This window comes from Loxodonta africana, chromosome 15 (genome assembly GCF_030014295.1).
Source record: "Loxodonta africana isolate mLoxAfr1 chromosome 15, mLoxAfr1.hap2, whole genome shotgun sequence".
NCBI lineage: Eukaryota > Metazoa > Chordata > Mammalia > Proboscidea > Elephantidae > Loxodonta > Loxodonta africana.
Window position 1 is genome coordinate 18,412,506 of NC_087356.1, and position 23,322 is coordinate 18,435,827.

At 44.2% G+C, this 23,322-nt stretch overlaps 1 long non-coding RNA gene across 1 annotated transcript in view; it reads left to right on the forward strand.

Annotated features, from left to right (window-relative positions):
- LOC135227771 (uncharacterized) overlaps positions 1-23,322 on the forward strand; it is an 85,296-nt gene that overhangs the window by 31,096 nt on the left and 30,878 nt on the right. The window contains exon 2 of the long non-coding RNA XR_010317921.1: positions 819-875. This is a non-coding gene — a long non-coding RNA (uncharacterized LOC135227771). The remainder of the gene's footprint in view (positions 1-818; positions 876-23,322) is intronic.

Here is a 23,322-nt window from a genome sequence, read left to right on the forward strand (position 1 = left end):
TGGAAACTCACAATCAAACCCACTCGTTCTCTGACCAGCTGGGCCCACATCTATCCCAGGGAGAGAGGAACACATGGGGGCCTTCTTCACCGCCTCCCTATGGGGTGATTTCTAGCCAGCTTTTCTACCTCTTTCACCCATGTGGCTTTGTATTTTCTCCCAGAGAGCTGGCAGGGGGCCTCCCTCATTAGGATCTTGGTGCTGAAGTAGTAGAAAGGTTGGGATGGTGTCAAGGCCAAAGAGGGCACTTTTCCTGGCAGACACTCTCCTCTAAAATCAGAAGTAGCTCCAGTGTAAAGGGCATAGATATTCTGGGCTTTGCTATTAAACTATGAGTCTTTGAGTGGTACAAATGTTTAGCAACTGGTTATAGGTTGGGTTACTACTAGGGTTGGCAGTTCAAACTCTCCTAGAGATGCCTCAGAAGAAAGGCCTGGAGATCTACATCTGAAAGGTCATAAAAAAAAAAAGGTCATAGCCATGAAGAAATTTTGTTTGTTTGCTTTGCTGTTAAACTGATTCTGGGAGTCTAAGCCCATTGTCTTCTCTCCTTGTTCAGATTTTTCTGTGTGTGAACCCCACATATACATGAGCACTTACCTAAGTACATAGGCACCATTGTTGGTACCTGTCCTGAGGGAATATAGTGTGGAAATCATATCTGCACACAAGAATAATAACAATCATTTCAAAACAATAGCTGCCATTTATTGAGCACAGATCATGCCAGATGCATGTGCTAAGCACATCACAAGGATTACCCATTTTAATCCTCACGGTACAACTAAAGCAGGTACTACCGTTATTGTATTTTACAGACAAAAGTGAGGCTCAGAGAAGTTAAGTGCTGTAACTTGCCCAAGGTCACACAATAGGTAAGTGGTCAAGCTGAGCTTCAAATTCAAGTGCATCTCTGTGATGTGATGGATCGCTTTTATGCGGCCTTTCTAGCCATGGTCTTGTAACGCCCACAAATGAGTGGGTGGGACTATGCAAATAAGGTGCTTATGGTCCACCTGGGGCATTGGACAGCTTGCTAATAATGCAAATAAGGCTCCCCTGTGACTTCTCTAGAGTCCTGCCCTGGGGCTAAGGGGAGCCCTTTACCCTCCAGAGAGCTGGAAGTGACTTGGAATGTATAAACCCCCAAAGCCACTGCTAGCCAATGATTGGCTGGAGTGTGAAAGCCCAGCTCCCTTGCCTCAAGGTGGTACAAACTGTAAGGTGTAGTTTATGCTCCAGAACATCTCACAGGCCAGGTTGGGGCCAGCTTCACCCGAGATCACCCCTGCTTGGCCCCTTCCCCTCCTGCACAGCTTCCCCGGCTCCCTGGCAGATTTCTTGTGGACGCACTGCCTTGATGATCACTTGTGGACACACCGTCATCCAGGGAACCAGATTTAAGATACTGTGGTTAGGAGGGTCCACTGACGTCTCTAGTGAGACTCAGTTAAATCACACTGACCAGACATTACACCAAACCTGAAGCTCTGGCGGGCTTCATTCATTGTGTCAAAGAATCCCTGAAGGAAAGGGGGTTAGAATCTTCCTGTGAGGGAGAGATTCCAGAGGGCAGAGAAGGTGGTGGGCCAGTCACTTATCCCCCAGGGGATTGTCTACTGCACACATTAGCTCTTGGGTAAAAATAAGACTGAAAGGGTGAGCAAGTGATCCTTACTCCCAAAGAGAGATGGGATTCCAGCCTTCTACCCTGCTAGTTCCCACATCACAAGCCCGTGACTGGCCTGTCTGCCTGGCGCTGTAATGGACACTAAGGGCCAGAGTTATTGAGGAACAAAAAAATCCCAAACCCTGTTGTCGTCAAGTTGATTCCAACTCAGGGGAGGAGAAACAAGCTGGCTCCTGAAGGATAGGTGCGAGGGTGAAAGAGAACATTCCAGAGGACAGGAATAAGATGAGCAGTGACGAGAGGTCCTTTTGGGACTTCTACCCTTCAGTGGTGCTAGACCTGGGCCGCAGCCTTGCAGCCCCCTCACTGTAGGTCAGAACCGTCTAGACCACCTGCAGGGCCCTCACCCTGTGACTGCTGAACATGGGCCCTTTCTTCCTTCAATAACTGCTATAAGCCACAGCACACTAAGGTGAGAGTAGGTGGCGGCTCCTACCAAAGTTTACTTTTCCTGAGAAGCCGTGTTCCCCGGAGTTTCAGGTAAGGATGATCCAATGAGAAGACACAAGACTCATTCTACATGGATTCCACATCACCCCCTACACACACAGACACAGACACACACACACATACACACTCACACCCTGCCTTCTTTCATCCATGTGTTGACCTCAGTCAAGGCCTGCTGGGTCGAGGCAGGTGACAAGGCTGTGAGGCCTGTGGTAAAGTCAGACTCTGGGACTCCTGAAGTGTCCTGCTTGGGTAAGCCCTGGCTGGCATCCTGCCAAAGATAACCACCACCTCAAATCACAGGAAAAGTGTTGGGGTTGGGAGAAAGAAAGTGGAGCACCCCAGGGGCTTGAGACCTGCCTGATAGCTATGGGCCACTCCTCCTACTCAAGGATCATCTCTCCCTCCACCCCTGCAGAGTTGTGACCTGCTGCCTGGGGAATGTAGGTGCCACCCTCCCCAGCCTTGTCCAGAATAAGAACAGCTTTCCACCTCTAGGGAGGAATCTGTTTCTGGGCCCCACAGGGATGTCCTTTGCCTGCCTTCTTCCTCATTCCCTGAGTTGTGGCAATCCTTCTTCCCTGTGTGATGCCAGGGAGTCTTCACTGGAGTCCATCCTCCACTCGTGGGTGTTTATCAACCAGGAACCAGGAATGTGCTTCCTCCCCTCAGTATGAGAAGGTCCTGAGGTAGCACACACATTCTTCTTCCCCCATCACGCCTTCCACTGATACATCTCTGTAACTCCACAGTCAAGCTCAGGTCTAAAGGCAGGCAGGGAGAATCTTCAGCAGGAAAGATAGAGTTTCTCGGAGATATATTCCCCTACTCAGGAAAAGCAGCAAATTCAGATTCTCTCAATAATAACTAAATCAACCTTCAGTGCAGCCATGGACAGTTGTGAAGGTTGTACACTGCCCAAATACATGCTGCTGAGGGAATGAGTGAAGGCTGAAATTCAGCCACAGTTCTACTTGCCAAACTACGTACTCTGGTGTGGGACTGCATCCTTTTATCTTTGCACAAAAGCACCCCTTGCTCACTGGCCTATGTACCCAGAATGGGCACCTTTTCCGAATTCATCAAAAGACGCCCTGTAGGCTAGACTCTGCCCTGGCAACCTTGCTTCTGTCACCTTTTTCTGCCTAGAAATGTCCTCATTTTTGCCTATTCTCACAAGGCAACATCTTTCCCTTTTCACCTCTTCACTTTCTGTATGAGGATAGCCCAATGGAGTTAGGGAACCACAGTCTGCCACTGCCACTGAGAAAGTAATGCCCATGTGCCTTCTCAAATTCTCCATTCTTTATGCAGCTTGTTGTTATTGTTAGCTGCCACTGAATCAGCCTCCAACCCCTGGTGACCCCATGCACAACAGAATGAAGTGCTGCCTGGTCCTGTACCATCCCCATGATGGACTGAGGAATGAACTGCTGTGATCCATAGGATTTTCATTGCCTGATTTTCAGAAGTAGACCACCAGGCCATTCTTCCTAGTCCATCTTAGTCTGGAAGCTCCACTGAAACCTGTTTAGCATCATAGCAACACAAAAGGTTTCACTGACAAATAATGGTAGCTACACATTTTTACACATAAGGTGTGCTAGCCAGGAATCAAACCTGGGTCCCATCATTCTGGACAGAACCATCAATGCTGGTGTGCCCTTCACTCAGCCTGGTCTTCCTTTCCTCCTCACCGTGTCCAGCAAGATCATCTCTTGCAGGGCCTTTCTCCTGGGGAGAGACAAAGGAGGTGACTAAAGGCAGACCTGGAAAGATGCCCTGTGCCCCCACCTACCCCAGCAGGCTTAACAAACGGCAGGTGGAGCTCATGTCAAGGCCTGACTCCACCTCCCCCTTTGGAACTGCCCCTTTTCGGGCCCGTGAGGCCTGCCCTGCTCTTCTATGTAATATTTTCTCTTCTTTCCTTGTAGCATTGGTTCTTCCTCTGCCAGGCTGTGAGCTGGACTAAGCACCCCGAGCTGGGGGCTAGCACAGCCGAGAGAGGAGCTGAAGCAACGTTTGTGGAAATCTCCTGCTGGGGAAATGGCCCAAGCCAGCTTCAGTCTTTCCGTTGCTGTGGGCAGTCCCATTGCATAGCTCAGACCTTCCTTGCTCCCTTACCTTTGCAACTTCTTTGCAACTTCCTGCCTCAGCTGTTTGCAGGGAGCAAAAATTAAGAGTTTGTTCTACTGTTGCTGGACCCTTCAGTGGGGCTCCTTGAGTTAACTTGGAAGTCCCTGGCTGGGCAGACCTCCCTTGGACAGAATGAGGTCTGGAGCCCATCTGACTCTGCAAGCTAGGCCCACTGAACATCCATGGACTTCGCCTCTGCTGTAGGGGGGCTCTTGGGGCCTGGCCTGCTCATCCATCCACGACTCCACCAAAAACATGGGTGCTTGGAGTTGGGTCTCTGCCAAATTCATGGCCAGGTCTCAGCCTATCCCCACATCATGTCAGGGGTCCAAGCACAGGTGAGGTGGATGGGAGGCAGGGATCAGGTAGACCCAGATCTTGGTTTCTAATACCATTCTCCTCTAAGAGGAATGAAAAACCCAAAACAAACCCACTGCCTTCAAGTCAATTCTGATTCATAGCAACCCTGTAGGACAGAGTAGAAGTGCCCCATACATTTTCCAAGGAGCACCTGGTGGATTTGAGCTGGCAACCTTTTGGTTAGAAGTCGTAGCTCTTAACCACTACACCACCAGGGTTTCCCAAGAGGAATCAGGGCACCTTGAAAAAATGGCCAATTCTAGGGCTGGAGCAGAGAAAGTACAACATGAGCCTGGGATAATTTGTGCCAGAGGTCAAGGAATTACTCAAAGAATGATGAGAACTTGTCAAAAGAATGCAGGCATCAATTTTAGGGAGCTCCCACTGGCCATATCTGGGACAATCTGAGGATTAAAATAATGATAGTACCAGTTGCCAGTTGCCTTTGAGTTGACTCCAATTCAAGGTGACCCCATGTCTGTCAGAGTAGAACTGTGCTCCACAGGGTTTTTAATGGTTGATTTTTTTTTTTTTTTTTTTTTGAAGTAGATTGTCAGGTCTTTCTTCTTATAATCCATTGAATAAGATAAGATGTATGAGTCCATACTGATACAAATAAGTGAATGAATGAACTGCAAGTTTAATGAAAAACATGTTATTTACACAATCTCAAAGTACTTCTCCACAAAACCCTTCTTAATTGCAAAGGGAAAAGTAATACTTTTTAGTGGAGAAATGTGGCAGACCCCACTTTAATCAAGTGATCAAAGTTAACATCGTTTGTCACCTGATAAGATGCAATGAACAGAACACAGTGTCATTTCTGTGGTATTACTACCCAAGATATATAACCTGAATCTATTTGTTTGAAAACACAAGACAAAACCAAATTCTAAAAAATAAATGGCCTATGGTCTTTAGAAGTGTCAAGGTCATGAAAGTCAAGCACAGTTGGAAGAACTGTTCCAGAATGAAGGAGACCAAAGAGACTTGACCACCAAGTACAATGTGCGATCATGGCAGAATCATTTTACTGTAAAGAATACATTTTAGACAATTGGCAAAATTTGAATAGGGTCTAAGAATTAAATGGAAGCAATATAACAATCTTAATGTACTGATGTCAATGGTTATTTACAGTTTTGTGAAAGAATATACTTATTGATAAGAAACGTACAATAAAATATTCAGGCGTGACAGGACAACATGCTATCAGTTTACTCTTAATTGTTCCAGGGTAAAACAATACTGTTCTTGGCAACTTTTCTGTGAATTTAAGATTGTTTCAAACATTTTTTTAAAAGTAATTAATTAAATGAAGTCCTGCACCTACAATCTAATTTAGGGTGTGGAAACCCAATTTCTCAGAACTTTAGGTGTAAAGAAGTTAGTTTTAAACCCAGAAAAACCCAGTGCCGTCGAGTCGATTCCGACTCATAGCGACCCTATAGGACGGAGTAGAACTGCCCCATAGAGTTTCCAAGGAGCGCCTGGCGGATTTGAACTGCCAACCTTTTGGTTAGCGGCCGTAGCACTTAACCACTACACCACCAGGGTTTCCAAGTTAGTTTTTGCTGCATGCAAACGCAGTATCTATAAAAATGGCGTTGATAATATCCAGCTTGAAACGTTATTAGGATTAAAAATAATCCCACTAGGCTCTGCAGGTAGGAATTTGTCTATTTTATTTACTACTACATTCTCAGTACAGTATCTGGAATTAATATTTATAAAATGAATGCATGGCAAATAATAAAACTAAAAAAACCAAGCCCAAGCCATTGAGTTAATTTCCACTCATGGCAACCCCATGTGTTATACAGTAGAACTGCTCCATACGGTTTTCTTGGCAGCAATCTTTACAGAAGCAGATTGCCAGGCATTTTTTTCCATGGTGCCTCTGGGTAGGTTCGAGCCGCCAACCTTTACGTTAGTCGTGGAGTACAAACCACTTGTTCCATGTAGGGAGTGGAAAATAATAAGCCCTCCATAAATGGTAATTATAATTATTACTGTTACTAGGAAGCTATGTGAAGTTGCCAACACATTAGTCTTGCTGTTGTTGGGTGCCATGGAGTTAATTCTGACTCACAGCAAACCCATGTGACAGAGTAGAACTGCCCCCATAGAGTTTTCCAGACAGGAATCTTTACCAGAATCATAACACCCAATCTTTCTTCTAATGAGCAGTTGGGTGGGTTCAAACCTCCAGCCTTTCGGTTAGCAGCTGAGCATTTAACCATTGCTCCACCAGGGCTCCTTATATTAGTCTTAGGCTGGTACAAGGTAGATAATGGCTCAAACTTATACCACATGGTCATGCCAAATCCGGAATATCATGCCTAGCTCTGGATGCGACATGTTAAGGTATAACGGTATAATTGCTGTCAGCTGCAACTAATGGAAAAGCAGGTTTGCAATGTCTTAAACAAAGAGTTTAATTTGCTCATGAAACTAAAAGTTTAGAAGAAGGCAGTTGGTGGCACCAATTCTGCGCCTCAACAACTTTGCTGCTGGAGTCGCTAGGATCATTTTTACCTCTCTCTCATAGTCATAAGACGGCACCCCAGCTCCAGGTATCACATCTACTTTCAGGGGAGCAAAAAAGGGTGATGGGACTATGTCTGGAATGTGTATTGCTTTAATCCTTGTTGTTAGGTGCCCTCAAGTTGGTTCCAACTCATAGTGACACTATGTGCAACAGAAGGACACACTGCCTGGTCCTGCGCCATCCTCAAAATGGTTGTTATGTTTGAGCCTATTGTGGCAGCCACTGTGTCAATCCATCTCTTCAAGGGTCTTCCTCTTTTTGCTGACTCTCTACAAAGCATGATGTCTTTCCCCAGGAACTGGTCCCTCTTGATAACATGTCCAATGTGAGACGAAGTCTCACCATCTTTGCTTCTAAGGAGCATTCTGGCTGTTTTTCCAAGACAGATTGATTCGTTTTTCTGGCAATCCATGACATAGTCAATATTCTTTGCTAACACCATACTTCAAAGGTGTCAATTCTTTTTTTGTCTTCCATATTCATTGTCCAGCTTTCACATGCATATGAGGTGATTGAAAACACCATGACTTCCGTCAGGCACACCTTAGTCCTCAAAGTGACATTTTTGGTCTTTAACAGTTTAAAGAGGTCTTTTGCAACAGATCTGCCCAATGCAATGCGTCACTTTAGTTAGAAAAGCAAAATCTTTCCCTCTAAGCCCCCGTTAGGTCTCTGCTTATGTGTCATTGGCTAGCCTGGGTCACATGGCCACCCTAATTATAAGGGAAGCTAGGAAAAGAGTACGCATTTAGTTTTTTTCATTCTTTACATTGTAGGTGCCAAGGGGAGGAGCTTGCAAATGTCTGCTGGGTTAGTGAATGAATGGTGTCTGCAACATATAGACGCTGACAAACCAAAATACATCCAGAGGAACACAATGAGGATGCTAAGGAATGGTGGAAGGAATGGGAAATGTTTGGCCTGAAACAAACAAATAAGGATGTAATAGTCGCTGTATAGAATTGTCACATGATGGGGGATTTCTTTACACTGCACTGCTCAAGAGGGCGAGAACAGGATACAGGTGGAAGGTACAAACAGGTGCCCATGTCTTAGGCTGGTGTTGCCTGAGACCCAAGCTGGCCCCACACGGAATGGGCTGTTTGGTGAGGGAGTGCCCCTTGTCCAGAAGTGGCCAGCGATGGCTTACAGTTGTTGTTAGTTGCAGTCGAGTCACTTCTGACTCACAGCAACCCCATGCACAATAGAACAAAATGTTGCTTGGTCCTCTGCCATCTTCACTTCACTTTGTTTTGTTGGTATGCTCAGGTCCCTTGTTGTGGCCACTGTGCCTTCTAACCTAAAGGGCTCATCTTCCAGCACTATATCAGATAATATTCTGTTGTGATCTATAAGGTTTTCCTTGGCTAATTTTCAGAAGTAGATTGCCAGGCCTTTTTCCCTAGTCTGGAAGCTCTGCTGAAAATTATCTGCCATGGGTGACCTTGCTGGTATTTGAAATGCCAGCGACATAGCTTCCAGCATTGTAACAACATGCAAGGCACCATTGTACGACAAACTACAGATGGGTGGTGCCAGCAGTGGCTAGACACTTGTCAGGGACATCCTCCATCACATGAGAAGTTGGGGTGAAGAACTTCGAAGGCTCTTTCCAATGATTCACTGACTTTCCTGTTACCCCAGAAAGTGGGCAGGTTTCTCACTATGCACAGTTGCCCCCCATAACTTTGTTTTCAATATTGTCTTGGTAAAAGAGAGCATCTTCCTTCTAAAGAAGTCTAATCACTTATTTAGTGCTTTAGTCACACCCCTACTGGGGTTCTTCTCTACTGCTTATAACTTTGGGGGTGTTTTAGACATTTATCCTTTTCAGGTTGGTGTATAATTAAAGAAAGAGGAATTCCTCCTGCAGAATGCAACGAGAACTTCTGGCCAGAGGGCAGAGCAGAAAGAGTGGCATTTTACCCCAGGGTTCAAATTTTCCTCTTGTATAAAATGGGGATGAAGCTAATACAGGACATGCTCAACTCACATGTTTGAAGGACCAAGCAATGTAGAAGTGCTTTATAGGCCTTCAAGTGCTGAATTTAGGAGGCTTGTTGTCATTACAATAGATCTAATCATTCTATATTCCCTCCTGTTACAGAGAGAATATTGAAGGCCTGAATTCCCAGTTAGGAAACCTTTATGGTTGTAGAAAAGTCTATCTCTCAAAAACATAATTGTTTTTTCCTCATGGGGCCTTCATTAACAGTTGCTTGAATGTTTCTTGAGCTTTGTTTCAAGCCTTTTAAATTAGCAGTGACACTTCTGCCTGTCTCAGGAGGCTTCAGTGAAAATGAACAGGGTTTGTTCTCCCTCAGCCCTTGTTGCCACACCCCCGACCCCGCAACCCAGTATTTGGTACAGACCCTGACCTAGAAGGGCCCCCACCAAACCAAACCCATTGTCTTCGAGTCAGTTTCAACCCACTGCAACCCTATAGGACACTGTAGAACTGTCCCATAGGGTTTCCTGGGCTGTAATCTCTGTGGAAGCAGACTGCCACATCTTTCTCCTGTAGGGCAGCTTGTGGGTTCAAATTGCAGACCTTTGGGTTAACAGTCAAGTGCTTAACCACTGCACCACCAGGGCACCTCAGAGGGGCCTAGGAAAGGTAAACCTTCGGGAAAAATGTGTTTTTTATGTTCCAAATAGGCAAACATTACCTGCAGAGAAGGAATTTAAATTGCGGTTGCCAAAGAGAAGAAGGAGAAGGGAAGTGATGTGTGTAGACCACGTAGCATTCTGGGCCAGACACTGTACTGGTGCTTCAGTGTTCATTTAATTCTCAAAACAATTTGTACAAAATAGCAAGAATTGTCTCTTATTACAGAAGAGGAAACTGAACTTCAGGTAAGTAGTTTGCCCAAGGTTACATGACTTCCAAGATGGTGATCAGTGTTTGAAAAACGTGTTTTTTACTCCAAAGCCCATGTTTTTTTCCCCACTCCTTGCACACAGGTGGCTTGGCAGGAAATGAGCAGGGAAAGCATGGGCTAAGAGCCTGAAAAATGGCCATTGTTTTAAAAGTGAGAGGAGTTTTTTAGTTCCTGGGTACTGCAAACAGTTAACGCACTCAGCTGCTAACTCAAAGGTTGGCGGTTCAAGTCCACCCAGAGGTGCCTCCAGATAAAGGCCTGGTGGTCTACTTCCCAAAAATCAGTCACTGGAAACCCTACCGAGCACAGGCCTACTCTGCCAGCACCTGGTCTTCTGGTGGCGGTGGGTGGATACTTCCACGGCCTCTGGGGTGGAGTGCTCAGTCTGGGACCATCAGCCCCATAACAGGCTTTTTGTGCTGAGAGCCACCATGCAGAGTTGAGGAGCAGAAGGCAGAAGCTGAGAGGAATGGTTTCATGAGAGACTTAGAAGCTTAGCTGTGGGCAGCTGGATCAGGGCTCAAGGGAACAAACTTGGACAGAAAAGATACCAGGCCCATCCCTAGGGTGTGTGGAGTCCCAGGCAAATATATTCGTGAGGTCGCTGTTTGTGTATAATTTGATTCTAAAATGTATTTTGAAATTGATAGACCCATGTGAGATCAAAAAAAAAACCAAACCCACTGCCGTCGAGTCGATTCCAACTCATAGCGACCCTATAGGACAGAGTAGAGCTGCCCCGTAGAGTTTCCAAGGAGCACCTGGCAGATTCGAACTGCTGACCTTTTGGTTAGCAGCCATAGCACTCAACCACTATGCTACCAGGGTTTCCATGTGAGATACGATGATTTATCAATAAAGATCCAGAATAATGGGTAGATAAGAGGTACTTTGGAAACCCTTGCAGGAAAATGTGAAGGATAATTCATCATCTGGTCATATTAAATTTACTGCTAGGAATTTTGTAGCAAAAACGTAGACCTGCACATCTTCCAACTATGCCTTCTCTTGAACTCATTAGGCTGTAATCACTGCATTTCTAGAATGTGATCTCTTCAATGTTGACTTTCACACACCATGACCAGCAGGCAAGATAAGTGAGAGGCCAGTGGGAGGAGCAAGAAGAGCAGTCCCATTCATGCAAAGAAGCCTGTTCTTGTACTGCAGGACCGGAGACCAACCTGGGAGATCATGATGTCATCACATCTGCTAGAGGCAAGAGAGGACATTGATGGAAAAGGCCCATTGGCTTTGTGGAGACACTGTCTCTGAACCCCTCTAGGAGATAAGCAAGGTCATCCTGAGGGGATTGTCTGACACATGACACATAGCCTATGGAGAAAGTGGATGACCACCCTGGGTGCCACTGATGAGAGGAGGAGGGTGTGCATAGGATACAGATGCCCATCACCCTCCCATGCCCTTCAGTGCTATAGACCAGAGGCAGCACTGCAGTGGAGACACAGATGGCCCACATTTGTGGCTCAAGCCCTAGTTAGCAGTGGATCATCAGTAACCTGAAGTCCTGACTTTTGTCTTAATCCAACACATGTGTGAATCACCCAGAATCAGCATTATCAGCATCATTCTGGTGGCCCAATCTCTCATGATCCCTGAAAACAATACCATACTGGCCAGTGGACACAACCTGCTCGCCAAGCCCTACCTCCAGGAAGCAAGGCCCAGCCACAGGCCCCAAGAACCACCCCAAATTTTGAGAAAGTCTCTCCAAAGCATGGGACTGGGAGATGGGGAGTTTGTGTGAGGTGCAGGGCCCTGGGGTAGAGGCTCTGATTGCCTGGGTCTAAAGATGGTAGTAGGACACCCCCTCCTCACCTCTGCCTAGAACCGAGCTCTGCTGGGAAGAGGCAAGGTTGAGCACCTATAGGAGGCACTCTTGGCACAGGGCACTGGGGCACTGTCTTCAGCTTGGAGTGTAGGGGCAACAGCCAGGGTGTGCTGGGAGAGAAAAATCCCATGGATCTTCTTGGTGATGGTCACAGACAGAATGGTTTGTGGGCACATGCGTGGTATATTTTTTAGGGACTTGTAGAAATTCTTGGAAGATACTTTGCAGTGAGCAGAAAGTGACTAGGAAATAAGTGGCAGAGGTCCAGCAATGCCTCTCATTTGGAGAATTACAAATTTGACCTCCTTTTGTTTACACTCAGAGGTAATGAGGCCTACAAGTTTGGTTAGGAGATTTTTTTTTTAAAAAAATCATACTTGCCGTAGATGTTCATATATACTTATACAACATAGGTATTTGCACAGCGAGAGATGTTGCAAACCTTTTAATTGAACAATACATCACAACTAACTTCCAAGACCAATAATTACTCGTTTTTTTTTAAATTTTGAAGGTCATAAATATATGTGTTTTGACAAATATATACAGCCGTGTAACCACCACCTCAATCAAGGTATAGAATGTTTTCATCACCTCAGAGAGCCCCCTCATCCTCCCTCCAGTCAAGCTCATCCCCATGGTAAACCATTGTTCAGACATCTGTCACCATGGATTGGTTTTATATGTTCTAGCACTTCATATAAATAGAATAATATATTACTCTTTTATGGCTGGCTTCTTTCACCGAACATTTTTTGAGATTTGTTCATGTCACAGTATTTATCAATAGTTTACTCCTTTTTATTGCTGAGTAATATTCCATTGTATGGATGCACATAGCATATCGATTCTTTGGCTGATGGACTTCTGGGTTGTTTTCATTACCTTTGACTTTAAACTGTGCCCTCAGGTGCCTCAGGCTGCTGTAGGGGTACAAGAGAGGCCATACTTTGCCCAGCTCCACTATTATTTGTTTTACATACATCTTGGGGTTTCTGTGAAATAGAATTTTGCTGATAAAATAGGGTTCAAAACCACTCTTACACCTTGCTGGGACAGAGTTGTTTAACTTTCCAAAGGGCTGGGATTCCCGTGGTTTGTTCTTCCTTTGGTGCAGCACCTGTGTTAAGGGAGAGGCAATCAAGGCAAGACAGAAACCGGTAAACAAGGTGCAGTCAAAACTACATGCTGGTTGGTTGCTGAATAGGCCTGTCCAGATCTGCCACTTCAGCTCACCTGGTGAGTAACTCTGCTCCTGGAACAATCGCCCTTCTGTAATTAACAAAGTTCCCCAAATGAATTGGACTCCAACCATCTGCCACATTCCAAAAGAATGAACCAACTTAAGGCTGAGATGGGAACCTTGGCCCCAGCTGAAGTTTAGGTCAGACATGGAAATAAGTGGAAGTGAAACAAAACTTAACTGTCTGTGGTGTCTCCAACTTACCTTTCACTACTAAGTGGAATGTGGGCTATGTAGCTATTACAGGAGGAAAGGTGAGAGAAGCACAAGGCTGGGCTTCCTCAAGATGGGTTTATCATCTAAGTTTGCAAAGGCCCATCCTGGAGAGTTGGACAAAACAAGAGATGTGGCCATCTACAGAGCTGGAGTTTCAAAGCGAGTCCTCCCTCTCAGCTTTCCTTCCTGTCTGTCATGCTGCACCAAGATGAAATGTAAGCCTGGATCCACCCACACAGCTCATCTAGAGAGATCCACAGTGACCAGCCTACACTCTCCCACCAGCCAGTCCCACTCCCCTCTTTGTGCTCTCACCTAGCTTCATAGAAAATGTAGTGCCTTCTGCTTTTGGCCACCAGTAAACTTAGAGATACATTCTCCACCCAAATAGCTCAGGTGTATAAGACCTTGGGGTCTTGACAATCCATTCTGATTGGTCCTTTCCCTGGTTCTAATTTTATTCTGCACTTTTCTTACATTAAGCATTGTGCATTTCCTGTAAGCTACATCTACTCCTTTGTGGAATGAAGTGGGTATGAATAAATAAATAAGTCATAAAGCCTGGCCTCGGAGCTAAATTCAAACAACCCCATACCTTTCCTGTACCCTTACCCAGCAGGGGCAGCTGAAACAATGGCTCCTTCATCCTGCAGAAAGAGAGGGCAAAGAGAAGCGCAGCCACCTTGGGAGATGATATTATACAACCCTCTCACCAGTATTTTGAATTTTCATTCATTTATTCACTCATTCAACAAATATTTAATGAGCACCTAAGATGTGTCAGGTGCTGGGGGAAATAAGCAAGGTTCCTGCTCTAACGGAATCGACATTGTGTGGGGGAGATAGAAGATAAGCAAGTGAACAAATACATAAATCATGTGATTTCAGATAAGTGCTATAAAGAAAAATAAAGCCAGGTGATTATCATAGCTAGGGTGGCCAGGGAAGGCCTCTCTGGGAAGATATTTAAACTAAGACATGAATGAAGGGAGGGACATGAGCTGGAGGATGTTCGAGGGGAAGGATTTTCCAGGCAGAGGGAATAATTGTGAGATGGCCCTTTGGTGGGAATGAGCCTCGTCCATTCTAGGAACTGTAAGAAATCTCCAGAAGGCAGCTGGAGATGGTAAGTAAGAGAAGGGAGGGTATGTAGGATATGACAAGCCAGGTCATGTAGAGCCTTGTAGGCTCTGGTAGAGTCTGAAATTTCTTCTCAGTATGACGGGAAGCTGTTGCAAACCAGAGAATGGTGTACATTGATCGATAATTCTAAAGGATCTCTCTGGCTGCTGTGTGCTGAAGAGGCTGTAATGGAGCAGGAGTGGAGCTGGGAGATCAGCCAGGAGGCCCCAGCAGTGGTGCAGGAAAGAGACGCTGGCTTGGACTACAATGTTGTTAGTTGTGCAGATGATGAGGGCGGATGGATTATGAAGGAAGAAAAACTATGGCATGCAATGGATTGTAAGACACGTTCTGAATTCATAAATGTTTTCGTATGAAAAAAAGTGACTTAGAATCAATAAAGCATGGTACTTGGAAAGTAGAACCCAAAAGCCTTGCTAATGGATTCAGTGTGGAGGAGCGAGAAAAAGAGAGGAATCACGGATGGCTTCTGGGTTTGGGGCTGAGCAAATGGGTGAATGATGGTGCTGTTGACCAGGAATGGAAGGATTGAGAAAGGACCAGGACTAGGGCCACGGGGAACGGGTGGGGTAGGGAGTTTGGTTTGGCCATGTTATGTTTGAGCTGCCTGTTAGACATCTGGTGGAGATGTGGGGCAAGCTTGGATATATGAGTCTGGAGCTGGAGTGAGGTGAGAGCTGGATTTATAAATTTATGAATCCTCAACATTGAGATGGTGTTTATAGCCAATGAAACAGGATACAGCCATCCCCTTCCCCTTTTCTGGCACCCCACTTGGACACCTCTCAGCTCCACTTTGCTGCAGAAAGCAGAAGGAAAGGGCAAGAGAGTCCTATGTCATACCCTTTTCCTCAGGACCCCTGTCCAGAATCCCTGGGCACCTGTCCTACTTGGGTTTCCTCCAAAAAGCAAAGCCTAAGACAAAGACTTTTATGCAAATAATTTATTTGGGGAAGTGAATGCAAAGAGCCAGAGTGGAGGAACTGGGTGATGAAATGAGAAAGGAGGGAACGCCAATCCAAGGGTGCCTGATGGAGCTAGTCACCACTGCAGACAGATTAGTCCCAGTGGGACCTTCTGAAGATTCGTGTAGGCTTCACCTTAGAATTGACCACCTGAGATTCAGGACAGAGGAGTATTCATCCAGCCTCTCCCATCCCTCTCTGGTGAATGGTTGCCCAGGGGTATTACCTCTCTAAACTTGCAGGTGTGTGCGTATGCCAGCGAGGCTGGGCAGATCCCCAGAGTCTTGCCACTCAGCAGAGGTAGGAATCCCTGGGGTAGAAAGCAACAGGTGCAGGTGCAGCTGAGAGGGGTGCTGCCAGGCCACACCTGCACGTAGCTGATTGCTGCAGTAAGCAGAGACAAAAGTGGCCCAAAGGATGTGAAATAGGATGGGAAAGACATGTGGCAGACTACCATTGAGCCCTACTACAAGGCTGAGTTGGCGTTTGAGTGAATGTGTCCATGGTGGCACAGGGACAAATAGGATAGAAATATAGTATAAAATGAGACAAGCCTGCAATGGTAACTGGATTTTAATACTTTGTCTAAACTTCTGGAGGCAGGAGGCTGTTCAGAACTGATTTACTTGTTAGCATGAGAAAGTATTAAGATGCTTCATTCCAATCCTGTCTCCTTCCCACTTCAGACACAGAGAACTTTGCTCCCAGGTTGGAAGCTCTCCTAGAGTTTGGCAGACCTGACGGCAGTGGGTGGGTTTTATATATATGTGTATATATACCTGTTGCCATCAAGTTGATTCTGACTCATAGCGACCCTATAGGACAAAGTAGAACTGCCCCATATGGCTTCCAAGGACTGCCTGTGGGATTCGAACTGCTGACCTTTTGGTTAGCAGCTTTAGCTCCTAACCGCTATGCCACCAGGGTTCCTATATCTATATATATATAAAGTACCTACTGTATGCCAGACACTGTTCTTAGCACTTCCCAGATCATAGCTCATTTAATCCTCACAGCAATGATACGGAGAGAGACCTGTTATTATCATCATCATCATCCCCATTTTACAGATCTATACTCCCTCCATAGCTGAGGTATGGAGTGAGTAATATGCCCAATGTTAATTAGCTAGTAAGTGGTAGAGCCAGGATTTAAACCCAGGGGGTCTGGTCTCAGAGTCCACATGCTTAACCCCTACTCTCTGTGGTCATATTCCTGCAGTGAGGCCTTACCCCCAGTGCCAAGGTTGGTTGGTATTATACCTGGTGATGCTGTTAAAGGGAAGGGCATGCCCTACGAACTTCTTTTCTCCATCTCTCTGGCTAGGATATAAGCGTGGCGGGAGCCATCTTAGACAAAGCAGATGAGGGCAGTACCCTAAATTTAGCAAAGCAGCAAAATAGAAGGGACCTGGGTCCCCAACACTACAGAGTCCCTCTATCAGTCCTGAGCTGCTTAAGGGAGAAAGAAATTAACTTCTGTCTTGTGTAAGCCTCTGTTATTTGGAGGTCTTAATGAAAACAGCTGAGTCAATATCTGTAATGATACAGTAAACAAAAAACAAACCTAGCACCGTCGAGTTGATTCCGACTCATAGAGACCCTATAGGACAGAGTAGAACTGCCCATAGAGTTTCTAAGGAGCACCTGGCGGATTCAAACTGCCGACCCTTTGGTTAGCAGCCGTAGCACTTAACCACTACTCCACCAGGATTTCCTAAATGATAAAGTAGGCAAAGTCAATCCAGAAAGCTGAGGTTTGCCAGCCACACGGCCTCCTGTCCTCACCCCAGAAACTGCTGTCTCCAGCTTCAACATGCCAAGGGGCCAATTCCATCTCTGGGTGAGGTTGGAACTTTCTGAAGAGTAGTGCACCAGGCTGTACAAACCAGCCTCACAGGCTGGAGGCGGGGTGGGGCCCATCGCCATGACAACAAGCTGGTGATGTTTTTATTTATGTAGAACCATAAATGCCCCAGTAGTTTTTATGAGTGTAAAGCAGAAAATTATCAAACCAGAACAAGGCTTCCTAACAAAAGAGCTGATATTCTAAAAATAGACCTCATCTCATGAAACAAGGCATGTATATATTTGGAGAATATAAGATCACAGGAGAAACTAGATAGGCAATCCAATCTGATCGTAGGGTGGGAAAGAGGAGAGGAGGGAGACGCAAAGGAAGGCAAAATGGAGTCAAAAGGTTGAAAGGTGCCAAGAACAATTCAGAGTGGTATTGTGTGTGGGTGTGTGGTAAAATATATACAACCAAAATTTGCCATTGTAACCATTTTTAAGTGTACAACTCCATGACACTAATTGCACTCACTGTGTCGTGCAAACATCACCACCGTTCATTGCCAAGTTTTTCATCACCCCAAAGAGAAAGTCAGTCCCCCTTCCGCAATAACTCTCTCTTGCCCTGTACCCCAGCCACTGGTAACCACCAATAAACTTTTATCTCTACACATTTGCCTATTCTGGGTATTTCACATAAGTGAGATCATACAATACTTGTATCTGACTTATTCCACTCAACGTAATGTTTTCAAGGTTCATCTATGTCGTAGCGTGTATCAGAACTTCATTTCTCTTTACGGCTGAATAATATTCCATTGCATGTTGTCATGGATTGAATTATGTCCCCCCAAAAATGTGTGTATCCATTTGGCTGGGCCGTGATGCCCGGTATTGAGTGATTTTCCTATGTTGTAAATCCTGCCTGTATGATGTTAATAAGGGAGGATGGGCGGCAGTTGTGTTAGTGAGGCAGGACTCAATCTACAAGATTGAATTGTGTCTTGAGGCAATCTCTTGAAATATAAAAGAAAGAAGTGAGCAGAGAGACAGGGGAAGCTCATTCCACCAAGAAAGAAGCCCTGGGAGCACAGTGTGTCCTTTAGACCAGGGGTTCCTGCACAGAGAAGCTCCTAGTCCAGGGGAAGATTGACAAGAAAGACCTTCCTCCAGTGTCAACAGAAAAGAGAAAACCTTCCCCTTGAGCTGAAGCCCTGAATTTGGACTTCTAGTCTACTAGACTGTGAGAAAATAAATTTCTCTTTGTTAAAGCCATCCATTTGTGGTATTTCTGTTAGAGAAGAACTAGATGACTAAGACACATGTATACAGCACACCTTGCTTATTCATTCTTCTGCTGGTGGACGCATAAGTTGTTTCCACCTTTTGGCTATTGTAAATAATGCTACAATGAACACTGGTGTACAAACACCTGTTTGAGTCCTTGCTTTCAAGTGTTCGAGGTATATACCTAGTAGTGGAATTGCTGGCTGATACGGTGATTCTAGTTAGGAGTCCTGTTGGCACACTGGTTAAAGTGCTCAGCTGCTAGCCAAAAGATCAGTAGTTTGAACTCACCAGCTGCCCCTTGGGAGAAAGATGTGGTAGTCTGCTTCCATAAAGATTGCAGCCTTGGAAACCCTGTGGGGAAGTTCTACTCTGCCTGATAGGGTCAATATGAGTCGGAATCGACTCTACAGCAATGGATTTGGTTTTTAGGTATGGTGATTCTATTTCAACGTTTTAAAAAACCAGAACAGTTTTGGTCAGTCGACTCTGACTCATGGCAAACCCATGTGTGTCAGAGTAGAACTGTGCTCCATAGGGGTTCTAAGGTTGATTTTTTGGAAGTATATCAAAAAAAAAAAAAATTTTTTTTCTTTTTTTTTTTTTTAATATCACCAAGGCTTTCTTCTGTGGTGCCTCTGGGTGAACTCAACCTCCAATTTTTCAGTTAGCAGCTGAGCGTGTTAACTGTTTGCACCACCCAGGGACTCCTGAACTTTTTTAGAACTACCAAACTGTTTCCCACAGTGGCTGTACCACTCCACATTTATACCCGCAGAGGATAAGAATTCTAATTTCTTCACATTCTCTCCAACACTTTTTACTTTTCATTTTTCTGCTAAAAGCTATTCTAGTGGGTTTGAAGTAGTATTTCGTTGTGGTTTTGATTCGCATTTCTCTAATGACTAATGATGTTGGGGATCATTTCATGTATTTATTGACATTTGTATATCTTCTTGACGGCACTGGGTTTTTTTAGTTTATATGTTCTTTGGAGAAATGTCTATTCAAGTCCTTTGTCCATTTTTAATTGAATTGTTTGTCATTTGTTGTTGAGTTGTAGATCTTGAAATATTCTACATATTAAACCTTTATCAGATATATGGTTCCCGAATATCTTCTCCCATTCTGTTGGTTGTCTCTTCACTTTCTTGATAAAGTCCTTTGATGCGTAAAAGTTTTTCATTTTGATGAAGTCCTATTTATCTACTTTTTCTTTTGTTGCTCTTACTTTTGGTATCGCATCTAATAATTCATTCCCAAAAACAAGGTCTTGAAGATGTACCCCTATGTTTTCTTCTAAGAGTTTTATGGTTTTACCTCTTCTGTTTAGGCCATTGATCTATTTTAAATTAATTTTCATATATAATATGAGGTATGTGCCCAATTTCATCTTTTACTTGTGGAGATCCAGTCATCCCAGCACCATCTGTTGAAGAGACTATTCTTTCTCCCATTGAATGAACTTGGCAGATTTGTCTAAAATCAATTGGCCATAGGTGTATAGGTTTGTTTGTGGACTCTGAATTCTATTCCACTGGCCTATATGTTTTTATATGTCTATACTTATACCAGTACCACATTGTTTTGGTTACTGTAGTTTTATAGTACACTCTGAAATTGGGAAGTGTGAGCTCTCCTACTTTGTTCTTCTCTTTTCAAGATTGCTTTGGCTATTTGGGGTCCCTTGCCCCTCCATATAAATTTGAGGGTCAGCTTTTCAATTTCTGCAAAGAAGGCTGTTGGAATTTTGATAGAGGTTGCATTGAATCTGTAAATCACTTTGGTTAGTATTGACATCTTAACAATATTAAGTCTTCCATCCATGAATACAGGAGGTATTTCCATATGTTTAGATCTTCTTTAATTTCAGAAATGTTTTATAATTTTTGGTGTACACGTCTTTCACCTCTCTGGTTAATTTTATTCCTAGGTATTTTACTCTTCTACATGCTATTGTAAATGGAATTGCTTTCTTAATTTCCTTTTCATATTGTTCATTGCTGATGTATAGAAACACAACTGGCTTTTGTGTATTGATCTTGTACCCTGCAACTTTGCCAAATTCATTTATCAGCTCTAATAGCTTTCTTGTGAATTCTTTGGTATTTTCTGTACATAGGATCATGTCATCTGTGAATGGAGATAGTTTTGCTTCTTCCTTTCTAATTTGGGGGCCTTTTATTTCTTTTTCTTGCCTAATTGCTCCGGTTAGAACTTCCAGTACATGTTGAATAGCAGTGGTGAAAGTAGGATACTTGTCTTATTACTGATCTTAGGGAAAAGTTTTCACTGGCTAATGCTTTTCAGAAGTAGACTGCTGAGTCCTTCTTCTTTGTCTTAGTCTGGAAGCTCAGCTGAAACCTGTCCTCCATGGGTGACCCTGATAGTATCTGAATACCGGTAGCATAGCTTCCAGCTTCACAGCAACACACAAGCCCCTACAGTACAACAAACTGACAGACACTTGGGGGAAGCACTTACTAATGAAGATCAAAGACCACAGCCTTCAGTATGGATTGCACCTCAACATAAGGAAAACAAAAATCCTCACAACTGGACCAAGGAGCAACATCGTGATAAATGGAGAAAAGATTGAAGTCGTCAAGGATTTCATTTTACTTGGATCCACAATCAACAGCCATGGAAGCAGCAGTCAAGAAATCAAAAGACACATTGCATTGGGTAAATCTGCTGCAAAGGACCTCTTTAATGTTTTGAAAAGCAAAGATGTCACCTTGAAGACTAAGGTGCGCCTGACCCAAGCCATGGTATTTTCAATCCCATCATATGCATGTGAAAGCTGGACAATGAATAAGGAAGACTGAAGAAGAATTGATGCCTTTGAATTGCGGTGTTGGCGAAGAATATTGTATATACCATGGACTGCCAAAAGAATGAACAAATGTGTCTTAGAAGAAGTACAACCAGAATGCTCCTTAGAAGCAAGGATGGCGTGACTGCATCTTACATACTTTGGACATGTTGTCAGGAGGGTCAGTCCCTGGAGTGCTTGGCAGAGTACAGGGTCAGTGGAAAAGAGGAAGACCCTCAACGAGGTGGATTGACAAGTGGCTGCAACAATGAGCTCAAGCATAACAATGACTGTGAGGATGGCTCAGGAGTGGGCAGGGTTTCATTCTGTTGTGCATAGGGTCACTATGAGTCAGAACTGACTCGACGGCACCTAACAACAACAACAACAACAGGGAAAAGTTTTCGGTCTTTCCCCCTTGGGTATGATATTAGCTGTGGGTTTTTCATAAATGTCCTTTATCTTGTTGAGGAATTCCCCATCTCTTCCTGGTTTGCTAAGTGTTTTTTATTATGAAATGGTTTTGGGTTTTGTCAAATGCCTTTTCTGCATCACTGGAGAAGACTAAGTGGTTCTTTTCCTTCATTTCTATTGATGTGGTGTATTACACTGATTTATTTTCTTATGTTGAACCACCCTTGCATTCCTGGGATAAATCTCACTAGGTTGTGGTCTATAATCCTTTTAATATACTATTGGCTTTGGTTTGCTAGTATTTTGTTGAGGATTTTTGCATCTATGTTCATAAGGAATATTGATCTGTAGCTTTCTCTTCTTGAGGCGTCTTTATCCAGCTTTAGTATTAGGGTAATGCTGGTCTTATAGAATGGATTAGGAAGTTTTTCCTTCTCTTCTTTTTTTCAGATGAGTTTAAGAAGAATTGGTACTAATTCTTGTAACTGGTGTATAATTCTCCTGATTTCCTTTATTTCTTTGTTCTTGTTTTCCTTTAGTTCTTTGAGCATATTTAATACTGTTATTTTAAAGTCTTTGTCTAGTGACTCCATTATCTGTGCTTCTTCAGGGTTGGTTTCTGTCACTTTATTTTGTTCTTTTGAATAGGTGTCTTTTTCTGTTTCTTTATATGCCTTGTGATTTTTTGTTGAAACCAGAAGATTTGACTATTATACTGTGGTAACTCTGGACATCAGATTCTTTCCCTTCCCCAGTTTACTGGGATTTTTTCTTTTAATTATTGGAGGCTGTAATCATCTATTTGCTTAGTAACTTCCCCTATTTTTGCAAAAACTGCCTTTCTGGTTGTGTGTGGGCACTGAAGACTGTTTCTTAGCTAGTGTTCAGCTAGTGTTTTGACATAAATTTCCTTACACACCATGAGAAAAAAAAGAAACCTCTCCCAGCCTTTGAAAATTGGGTGTGTACTGGGGCTCTCCTTCAGTTCTTAGCCCAGCTTGCACTGAGCCTAGGGATCAGCCTGAGATGAAAGCATAGGGTCTTCTTGGGTAGTTTCTGAATATGTGTTTTCCCCTGAGTATATGTGTGGCTTTCTCAATTCCCTTCTACACATAGTGTTTTTGAAAGCCTTATTTCTGAGAGAACTTCTCCACCCAGCCTCTCTTCCAGTCTATTGCCCCAGGCAGCTATGGGGGGGGGGGACATAACTCTAGGCCACTGCCTGCTGACCTCAGCCCTGTGTGAGCTCCAGACAGACCAAACCAACATAAATGCCTTACTTCAGTCTTTTAGTCATTCCTCAGACAGGTTAGAGAAGACACATGCAGCAATTTGGTTATAAAGTCTGCTCTGCTCTGTCTAGAGATGAAGATAAGACTCCCTCTCTTAGAATGCAGCCACCTCCACTTTAAGACAGCCACATTGACCCAGAGAGCAGGAGGGGAACAGATAGATAGAAAACCAAAATTTTCCTACTGTTTATATGTCACCTTTTTCTTGATTCAGCATTCACTTTGTTGCTGTAACC